Below are 10,000 nucleotides of genomic sequence, written 5' to 3'. Positions count from 1 at the left end.
TTTGGACAGTGCTTTGTCTTTACAATTATGCAAGCCATGTAACAGATACAGTCCACAAAAATAATACCATAAAGTAATTCAAGTCAAAGGGATGCCTCTGAAAAGTCTCCATGGGAAATAAAACTGCCCCAAAGAAAGACAAATAAAAGAAATAAAAGAAAATGACTTATTTTTTATGTAGGCCTGCTGAAAAGGATAGGAGTATCATTTTCATAGTGGAATAATGTTTTCTGGGCGAGCACAAAAGCAGATGTTCCTCATTAGGAACACCCATTGTCTACATATCATAACTATGAAGAGATAAATCTATCCTATTTCACTCATACATTCCACTGCCTATAAATGATTACAGGATACCACTGTAACTGCTAAACCAAAACCACACTGTGTGCTAAAATAATTCTGCCACCATAATATTTTACATGAAGTTATGGAAATTCCTGGTAAAAGACCTTTTTTTGACTTTTCCTTTTCTTGTTTGGCTAGAATCTATGTGAGATCACAGTATTCAACTGTTGAACACTGCAGCAGCAGCTGATTAGGAAGGAATAGAGAAGGACAGGGTTTCCAAACTACAATCCCATTAAGAAGCAACTTGTTAGTAAAACAATGGCAGATCTGCCTGTGCGCACGGAATGAACTTGCAAAGTGTTGCCGAGAGCATGCCTGGCATCATTTTTCCAGATGGTATTATCACAGTTGTACTGCTAGTTGGCATTTCTGTGGGTAGTAAATACTCTCCCTCCTCTATAAATCTGGCATTATTCTATAGAGTTAAGAAGACTTATAATTCCAAGTGTGTTCTACTTTTCTGTATAAAAGCCAGACATCTGTTTATCCCATTTTCTTCCATACAGAGTTTGGAATAGATTTAGGCTTTTTTTTTGGTGGGGGTACAGAAGTTTTGTCATATTTAACAGCTGTTTTAAACTTTCAGCTCTGTGGGCTCTTAAAATATTTTTCAGATGACCTCAGATTTTATACATAATTGACATTGTTTCCAAGGGGGGGGGGGGAGGACCTCTGTAGTTTAACCTTTCATTGTCTTTGTCTAACTTCTTGTTTTCCCATTGTGTTTCAGTGAGAGGCAAAATTTTATGACCTCTACATTTTTCTTTTTTAAACGGTGGCAGAATGACCAAACTCGGCTAGGAAGAAATAGCTTTATTTCACTTGTCGCTAAAGTTTGTGCCTTTAAAGTAATTGCAGAATGGTAGCTAAAGACTGATTGGAAGGGGTGCTTTTATTTATTTTTTATTTTTTTATTTTAGTCAACAGTGTTTCCTTTCACTTCCTGTCACAAAGGTCAAAGAAAGCTGACCTTTGCTGGCAGTCCTAGTCACTGAATTATTCATGTGATTGACTTTTTGTCAGTGCACACAGTTGTGCTCTGGGACATTTTATTCATTTACCTCATTTAAAGAGCCTTTCTGCACCTGTTCAAGTATTAATATCATGTAATTTGGGCCTAATGCCGATTTTGCTGAACACTCATTATATTTTTTATTAGCTATATTTCCAAACGATTATGTATGATTATTACCAAGCCTTACAAACAGCAATGGGTTATTCCCTAGACCCTTACATCTTCTTGTCAGGTTGTTTTCAGAAGCAAGGAGGATAAACATTTGACCAGTCCCAATGTTTTTATTCCTACTCCATATCCAACCAGAGAACTTAAAGCTTTTCCCTCATGGCTTTGTGAAAGCATGATTAAATCCAACTCTGCAGAAGCTGTACAAATGCCAGCATTTATAAGGTCAAGGCTTTTGTTAAAAAATGCTATGTAAATGAGGATCTGCAAAAAGGGACATTAAATAAAATTAAATTCATTGTCTTCTTTAATGTCATTTACTTTTTGGCTAAGCCCAGGCCTGTCAAAGAGGATTTTAAAAATAATTTTAATTACGCATCATTTAGGGATCCAAGGTTGTCTATTCAATAGCATTTGGATAACCTGCAAAACGGTGACTGTTTATTAACTTCTTAAATGACAAGTTGTCATTTAATTTGCATAATGCAATGAAAACAGTACAATTTATTGTAAAATGTTCATTCTTAGGCTTTTTTAAGGAGCGTATGTAATTACTACAGAAGAGATTTAGGAGTCATTCCCCCCCCCCCACCTGCCTATGATTTTTAGCTCCAAAGAAATTCTTAAAGAAGAAATATTTCCAGATGAACCACACTTTATTTTCTTATGCAAATCTGGCATCAATTCTAAGGGCCTAGTTGAATTTGAATGCATAGATATCTCCTGCTAAGGACATTTCTGGATAGAGATTGTCAATTGTACTTTTAAGTGTACAGTGCGAATGAAGTTCTTTTACATAGTTTATATGCAAATCAACTCACTTAGTATATTTGCTATGAAGATGAATCATTGCTGTCTCTGAAATTTGTAGGGAAGTTTTCATTGATTTTAATGCCTCTCTGTTATATGAAATATTTTTGCAATATATGGCTTGTGAAGAGAACATATATTGAAATAAGATCAGCTTGGCAATGTATTCACTACCTGAAACACAATCCAAATGGCTAAGCTGAAAATGTTATTTCTTTGCCCAAATCAGGCATGTACAACATATGGGTGGAAGTATATCTTCTGTACACTGTTCAGCTCACCTGCACCTGGAATCCCCCCCATACTATAGGTTGCTGGGAGAATGAAAATATTCTGTGTTTTATTGCCAAAGTCAACACGGAGGTCTGGAGATAAGGCATGGAAGAGAAAAAGAAAGTAAAAATAGAGGCAGACTGGGGGGGGGGGGAGCGCTTGAGGCATGGAAAGGTCTGTGGTATATAAAAAAATGTAAAAACACAGATGACAAGGGGAGGGGTGGAGAGAGATTGTAGAACTACAAACAGAACAGCCAGCATTATAGAGAACAGAAAAGAAAGTGTAATAATGAGACATGTGGGACAAGATACTAGGTAGAGCTCAAAAATGGAAGTTCATAAAGACCTATGGCACCAGGAGGGAAAAAGGTGGTACTTGATACATAGTCGGGCTTTAAAGATCAATGGGATGCAAAGGCAGTAAAAGAAATGTCAAATGTATTTGCAGGAAGAGGAGAATCCTATGGGATGGAGATATTAAAAGTGGAAGTGGCTGAACAATTGAGAAACCTCTACTTGGAAAATCACAAAGGGGCAGGGAAGACATGTTGAGACAGAGAGAGGGGAGGGAGGGAAGGAGAGAGAGAGAGAGAGAGAAATGTAGAATGCGAAGAGAAAAAGAATAGCTACATTAGAAAAGGAGGATGAGTTTCAATGCAGACTGTCCAAATATTCATATAGAGATGCAGAAGAATTATAGAATATCAAAATAAAATGGGTTTTAATAAACACATCTGAAAAAACACAGTTAATGTACACTGCAATCCTATATCTACTTAGCTAGAACAAGTCTTATTGAAATGAATAGGATTTACGTCTAAACTGACATATATAGGACATGTGGGGTAATTAAATATTAATATCATCTAAGGAAGAAGCGTATCATTAGAAATCGTTTTTAAATGATTCTTTAATAATATTAATCAAGCACTTTTTAAAGCAATGGTTCCATTTTATCTTCTTTTTTTTAAGTGAAGCCGAATACATATATATATGCTTTCAGAACAAGGAGTATTACAGAATAAGTACTGAGTATGTGAAAAAGAAAAAAATGGGGGAAGGGATTTAAGCAAAGCTGTCAAAAACTATTCTATAAGAAGTATCCTGATAGAAACCATATGCTGCTTCTGTTAGAGCCTTATCAGGTGAAAGGCAAAGATACTGCCAGAGCCTGTAATTTTGTTAGGATGCCTTTGATGAATTGGATTAGGTTATGGAAAAAAAATTTAAGCAGAGAGTTCTGGTACGCATGAATGCAGGAAGAAAATATTAACTATCAATGGAAAGTTTTTTTAAAATCTCATAAACCAATTAGGATATAATTGTTGGGGAAAATAGGTTGCTCAAACCAAAATTATAAGGCATTTTAGTAAGAATGTTAGCCTAATTATGCTTTACAATATGCAAAATGCAGAACAGGATTTTGGTGGAGGGAGGGTGAGAAACCACAGTAGTTTTTGTTTGCAATAAGCAAATATGCAAGGAGTATTTAGTTACATTCAGGAAAGATGGCGAATAATTTATTAGACATGGTAACCCAAAGGGTTAAGCTTGGCCTTGGGAGACATGTTTGGAGGAGATGGAAATTCAAGCTCTAAAGATGGAAATTGTCACTGCACATGCCAGGAAGTGATTGACAAACAGGACTACAGGAAGTGAAAACTCAGGGAGATTAACCTGTACTTGGCAAAGCTTCCAGAGCTTACACACTAAGAAAATGAAAACCATTCATCTCGGTCAGGCTGCCAGAAAACAAGGTCTTCTTGTTTGTTTATCTTAATAGCAAATCTTACAAAAATAAATGCTAGTGAAAGAACACAACCCCCCCCCCACACACACACACATACAAACACACACAATTTTTAATATTAATTCATTAAACATCAGTTACTCAGTTAAGTTGTTGTTCAACTCTGTTGACTGTGGTGTGTTTATGACATAATAGATGATAAACATTAGGTTAGAAGTCAAGAATAAGTCTCTGGTTATGAATGGTGCATAACTTAAAATATAACATGTTTTATATAGTTAGCACCTTAAAATAAGTTGGAAAAAGTTAAAATCTTCTTCATATTTGTGTTTGTGTGTATCTGTGCCTGCATAAATGCACAAACAAACAAGAGTATAAATATTTCTGCCCCTAGGATGTTTGTGCGTTTATGCATGCAAGTTGCAGTTCTTAGAAGAACAAGTTTATTTCATTCATTCCTGGTACATGCCTCCCCCCCCCTGTTTCTGACACACCTGGGGTGGTTTTTTTTTAAACAAAAGCAAGATATTTGTCTGTAAACAATTCACAGCCAGCAAAGCGGCCTGAACCAATCATTGTCTGCTTCTGGTGCCAGGAGTATATAAAATAAACTGCATCATCTGACAACAGCAATAAGGCGAGTGTTGTGTTTTCCCAATAGTTGGAAATGAGTTTAACATGTGTGGAAAGGAAGAGACTTACATTTGTGTTGTTGTAAGACATGTAGCACAGGCCTGGGTAGCGGAAGAAGTAGGCTCCAGCTTGTCTATAGTGAAAGACGAAACACGGTTACACATCTGGTGAGAAAGAACAGTTCTTTTGCTGAGACATACTCTCTCCCCCTTCTCTCTCTCTCTCCTCCATCCCTCCCTCTCTCTCCCTTCCCCCCCCTCTGCTGAGGCTTTGAAAGAAACTATTTTGGTAAAAACAAAACCATGGAGTTAAAGAAACCTAACAGCAAGATTTAACAATTAAAAAAAAAACTTGCAGCACTATGGAAAATAGGATGAAGATGAGTTCAGAGAATGAAACTTGAGAAAAAATATGAATCAGGCTATATTGTTATTTTATTATCTAAAATCAAAGGATAGTAGAATTCTTGCAAAATGCCAAGGTTAACTGCACTCCAGCAAAAAAAAAAAGCAAACACCTTCACTTTCAGCATTCAAATCATGTAAAGATATTTTATGCAGAATAGAGTAGATTGATTTAATTACATATACAGAAAATATATGCATGCCTCAGTGGGTATATTCTCACTTTGGGGTGGGGGGTTGTTATTAAATAAATATTAAGTACAAGAATAATAATTGGCTTCCAAAAAAAAAAAAGTAATGGTTAGTTTCATGTTTAAATATATCACATAATAAAGAATTGAATTTCTAAAATTTTACTGATAGATCAAATGCTTCTTATCTTAAATAACTATTAATAAAACTTTTAGTTATTATATGCAAATTGATAGGAATGTTTCTCTTCCAATTCATACAGCATTGTAATTTAATTAGAAAATTGCAATGGTGTTTTCAGATTCATTAGGCTCTAAGAAGACACATTATTTTCATACAGTACAATATTCCATTAATTGCATATATTTTGTGCATTTTATAATTGTTAGCAAAACAACATAAAACATTTATATATTAATATATAAAGTTAAAGACAGTTTTTTCTCCACTCATGAGTTTGTGGTCCAAGAGAGGGCACATTAAAATCATCCTGGCATCAGAACTACTTTCCTGTGAAGTTATATTCTTGCACATATACTTGTGAGAAAACAAAAGTTGTAGTGGATTTTGCATATATAAGCTAGATGCATGTGGTTTTAAGAGTATGTATCATAATTACTTTCATTCTCATAGAATTGAACCATAACTGAGGATAAAAGCCAAAGGTTAAGTATGTTATCAAAGGAAAATGTTGCAGCTTACACCAACAGCCCTTCTTAAAAACCGGGATGAGCTTTTATCAATAGTTGTTATAAGACTTATGTTGAGGTACAAAATGGCAAATTAATGGAAACATTAACAAAGGCAGGAAAACCAGCTTTAGTTCCTGAGTTAAGTATGTATTGTAGAATGTCTGAACCTGGAAGTATTTAAGACTGTGGTTCTTAGAACTTGATAAACAGTACTCCTTTGGGATGTGGTTTAAAAAAAAAAGTTGAGGGGAAATCATAGACCCGAGATAGAACATGTGTAGATTCCTATCAAACTCTTTCATCATAAGAACTGGGCATTAGAAAATGACAATTTCCCCACTCAGTTAGATAATGAAAATATTTTAGATTGTTACCATGTTAAAGTATTAACACCAAAGTTATAAATTTTATGATGTCACTCTAGTACAGCATGTACTACTTTCTCTCTGTGTGTGTATTTACATACAAAAGTTAAAAAGATTGAATTATAATATCTCATAAGTGTCCAAATCCCTATCACAGGTGTGCTACACAACCAGGCACTCACATGGCGCCGTATTAGGGCAAGTTGTCACCGTATAGGTAATATCATTTTATAATTATGTCATTTTGTTACAACATAGCATAATATAATTTTCTGATCTAAACATTGCCACACTTATTATAATGGGTGATTTTTCTTTTACTATTCCCCCTACCCTCCCGAGCCTATCCTACAGTGAATTATGTGGTGATTCTCCTTTCTGTTGCTTATATATGCACCTTTATGTCAAACTATAAAAAGTTAGTAATGCTAATTTTTCAATCATTCAGTCATTTCAATCAACTTAATTCAATCGTCATTGAATTAATAATGATAACACTGTGAAAAAAGTGACTCATTGCTTCTTAACTTCAATGGGGTAGCTTGCCTAATTTGTAGATCACCACTGGAGAACACTTGGAATCTCAGCATCCTTTACTGTTTGCAGTGTTGGTAGAGCTGCGGGGAATTACAGTTCAACATTATGTAGAGGTCAGAAAAACAACTTTAACCGTATTTAGGAATAAGCCCTCAAAAAAATCCTACTAGCAGCTTTTGAAACTGCCTCATTTGCACAAGTGGCTTTCTATGCAACGCAAGTTATGCGTGGATGGAACAGACAATAATAGTTAAAGAGGGTTAAAGGTGCTGTGATAGAAGCATTTTTTCATGTGTTCTATCCACATATTTTATTCTTTTGACCTACTGTCATCTCTAGTTGAATCGGCATTGTGAGTTTTTGAAACAAATGTTAATTGTTAATCATATTCACATTATTTTGTTTTTTGTTTTTATTTAAAAATATAAATTATTCCACCTACTATTTGAAGTGGTACAATTGAGCAAGAGCTATACCGCATGGTTCTTCTGATTGTATAATTTGGTTCTAAGAGTATGCCCTACTGGTATTATTTTTTTTAAAAGAAATACGCATCAGCTTCCTGCAGTGTGTAGTCACCTGCAGGATACGCACAGTACTCCAGCTTCAGAGTTGAAAATCCAAATTGCAGAGAGTCATTGAGGCTAGAGGCAGACATAATTTTTCCAGAGAGCTAAAAGTAATAGGATGGAGCTATTGTTTCATGTGTTCCATGCACAAATATTTTTCATTTGTCCCATCACCATCCCTGATCAAATGAGTTTCACAGGCTTTTGAAACAAATACTATTTTTTTCTGAGTATTAATGAATGTATGACAAATGCGTTGTTACCAGTGACATTAGTCAACTGGTATCACTCCGAAAAAAATACAATCAGTCTCCTATGTTAGGTCAATAGCCTTTATACTTCCTGGAATATTATTAATGCTGCCCCTTTTCTGCTTTACATCACTTTTATTTAGCTATAAAGAATCTTCTGGCCATTCCTTCCTCATATAGCTATATTACATGTCAGAAAGAAAGATGCAGAGATAACCTAAGATTATTGTGGATTTTTTTTCCACATCTGTCAAGCTTTAGAGAAAAGAGCTTCCGTTGCCTTTGAATTTCTAGACAAGTTAGTTAAGATGATTAGTTATTAACCTTTGGTTTAAGTTAAATTGGCTTCGAAAGCATATGTTTTTACAGTCCAGAGGTGGGAAATTTACAGTATCTAGATGTTTCTGAATTACAACATTTGTAATGTTGTAACAGCCCAGAAGACAAGCTCAGGATCTAAAAAGATCTTGACAGATTTGAACAATGGCCCCTATCCAACAAAATGAAACTTAATGTGGAGAAAAGCAAGGTTTTACACCTGGGCAGAAAAAACCAAAGGTACAAGTACAGATTAGGCGAAACCTGGTAACTGTGAGAGGGACCTTGGAGTCCTAGTGGATGATCACTTAAACATAAGCAGTGTGCAGCAGCAGCTTAAAAAGCTAATATAATTGTTGTATAAAGAGAGGCGTAGAATCAAAATCACGTAAAGTATTAGTACCGCTTTATAAAGCCTTAGTAAGACCACACCTGCAATACTGCATCCAGTTTTTGTCATCACATTATAAAAAGGATGTTAAGACTGTGGAAAAAGTGGAAAGAAGGACAACTAAGATGATTAAAGTCCTGGAGACTGAAACATATGAAGAATGGTTGCAGGATTTTAGAGAAAAGAAGGATTGGGGGGATGGGACATGAAAGCAGTATTTCAGTGTTTGTGTGGCTGCCACAAAGAGGAAGGAATCAATTTATTTTCCAAAGCCCCCGAGGTCAAGGCAAGAAACAAGGGATGGAAACTAATCAAGGAGAAAAGCAATCTGGAATTAAGGAGGAACCTCCTAACATTGAGGACAATTAACAGCTTGCCTTCAGAAGTTGTGGGTGCTTCACCACTGGAGGTTTTTAAAATGGTATAGGGTTTCCAGATTGAGCAGCGGGCTGGACTAGAAGACTTCCAAGGTTCCTTCCAGCTCTAGTTTGATTGATTGATTGATTGAATCCCTCATTTTTGTATTAAAACGTAGGTTCAGCCAGTGACTTAAAAACATTTTGAGAGCTAGCTTGTACAGTGATAAAGAAGTTAGCATTGGCAGCAAGAAGATTGAGGTTCAAGAATATCTATAGGCACATCGGTTCACTGTATGACTTTGGACAAGATACACCTGTCTATCTCAGAGTTATTTTGAAAAAAAAAGGAGGACTTGCCAACCTGAAGGTATAATTTAAAACTTCCAAGTAAACAAACAAACAAATTTTTGTTGCTGTCTTAAAGCTGTTTCGCCTTTACAAATTGTTTTATATATAATAAAAGATATATTTTTGTATTGAGGACTAATCCAGAAAATAAATCTTTAAAAAATCTTCAGCTAAAAGCTTAGAAGTCATTGTATGAACCCAATTTATTGGAATCTGAGCCACAATTGGGAAAAGATATAGAAGTTGGGATATCTATCTTTAACTTGTCTAATTTATTTATAAATTACAATATTATTAGTGAATTGTTTTCCCATGTAAAATAAAATTATTAAATAATTATTTTTAAGAAAATAGAATAAACTATCATTGAATATGAAATTGATTCTGTGTAGTTTTGTCTTTGGAATTAATAAATTGAACTACAAATCTTCCTAATTGCCAAACCAAATGTTAGTCCAACTTTTACCGTTCCTGGCAATCAAACACAATATAAAATCTGCAGAGAGTTATCTGTGGTATTTAATATAAGGCAGGGTAATGCAAAAGATTTTATGGTTAAGAATGAATTCACA

At 35.0% G+C, this 10,000-nt stretch overlaps 1 protein-coding gene and 1 long non-coding RNA gene across 2 annotated transcripts in view; one reads left to right on the top strand and one right to left on the bottom strand.

Annotated features, from left to right (window-relative positions):
* LOC309392816 overlaps positions 1-5,493 on the bottom strand; it is an 8,851-nt gene extending 3,358 nt beyond the window's left edge. Inside the window, exon 1 of the long non-coding RNA XR_014175497.1 lies at positions 5,072-5,493. This is a non-coding gene — a long non-coding RNA (uncharacterized lncRNA). The remainder of the gene's footprint in view (positions 1-5,071) is intronic.
* The window catches only part of EBF3 (EBF transcription factor 3), a 193,383-nt gene that overhangs the window by 13,067 nt on the left and 170,316 nt on the right, over positions 1-10,000 (top strand).

Source organism: Natrix helvetica (assembly GCF_964273705.1).
Source record: "Natrix helvetica genome assembly, chromosome: 5".
NCBI lineage: Eukaryota > Metazoa > Chordata > Lepidosauria > Squamata > Natricidae > Natrix > Natrix helvetica.
The sequence above is the reverse complement of the archived record's forward strand: the minus strand, read 5'-3'. Positions and strand labels throughout refer to the sequence as shown.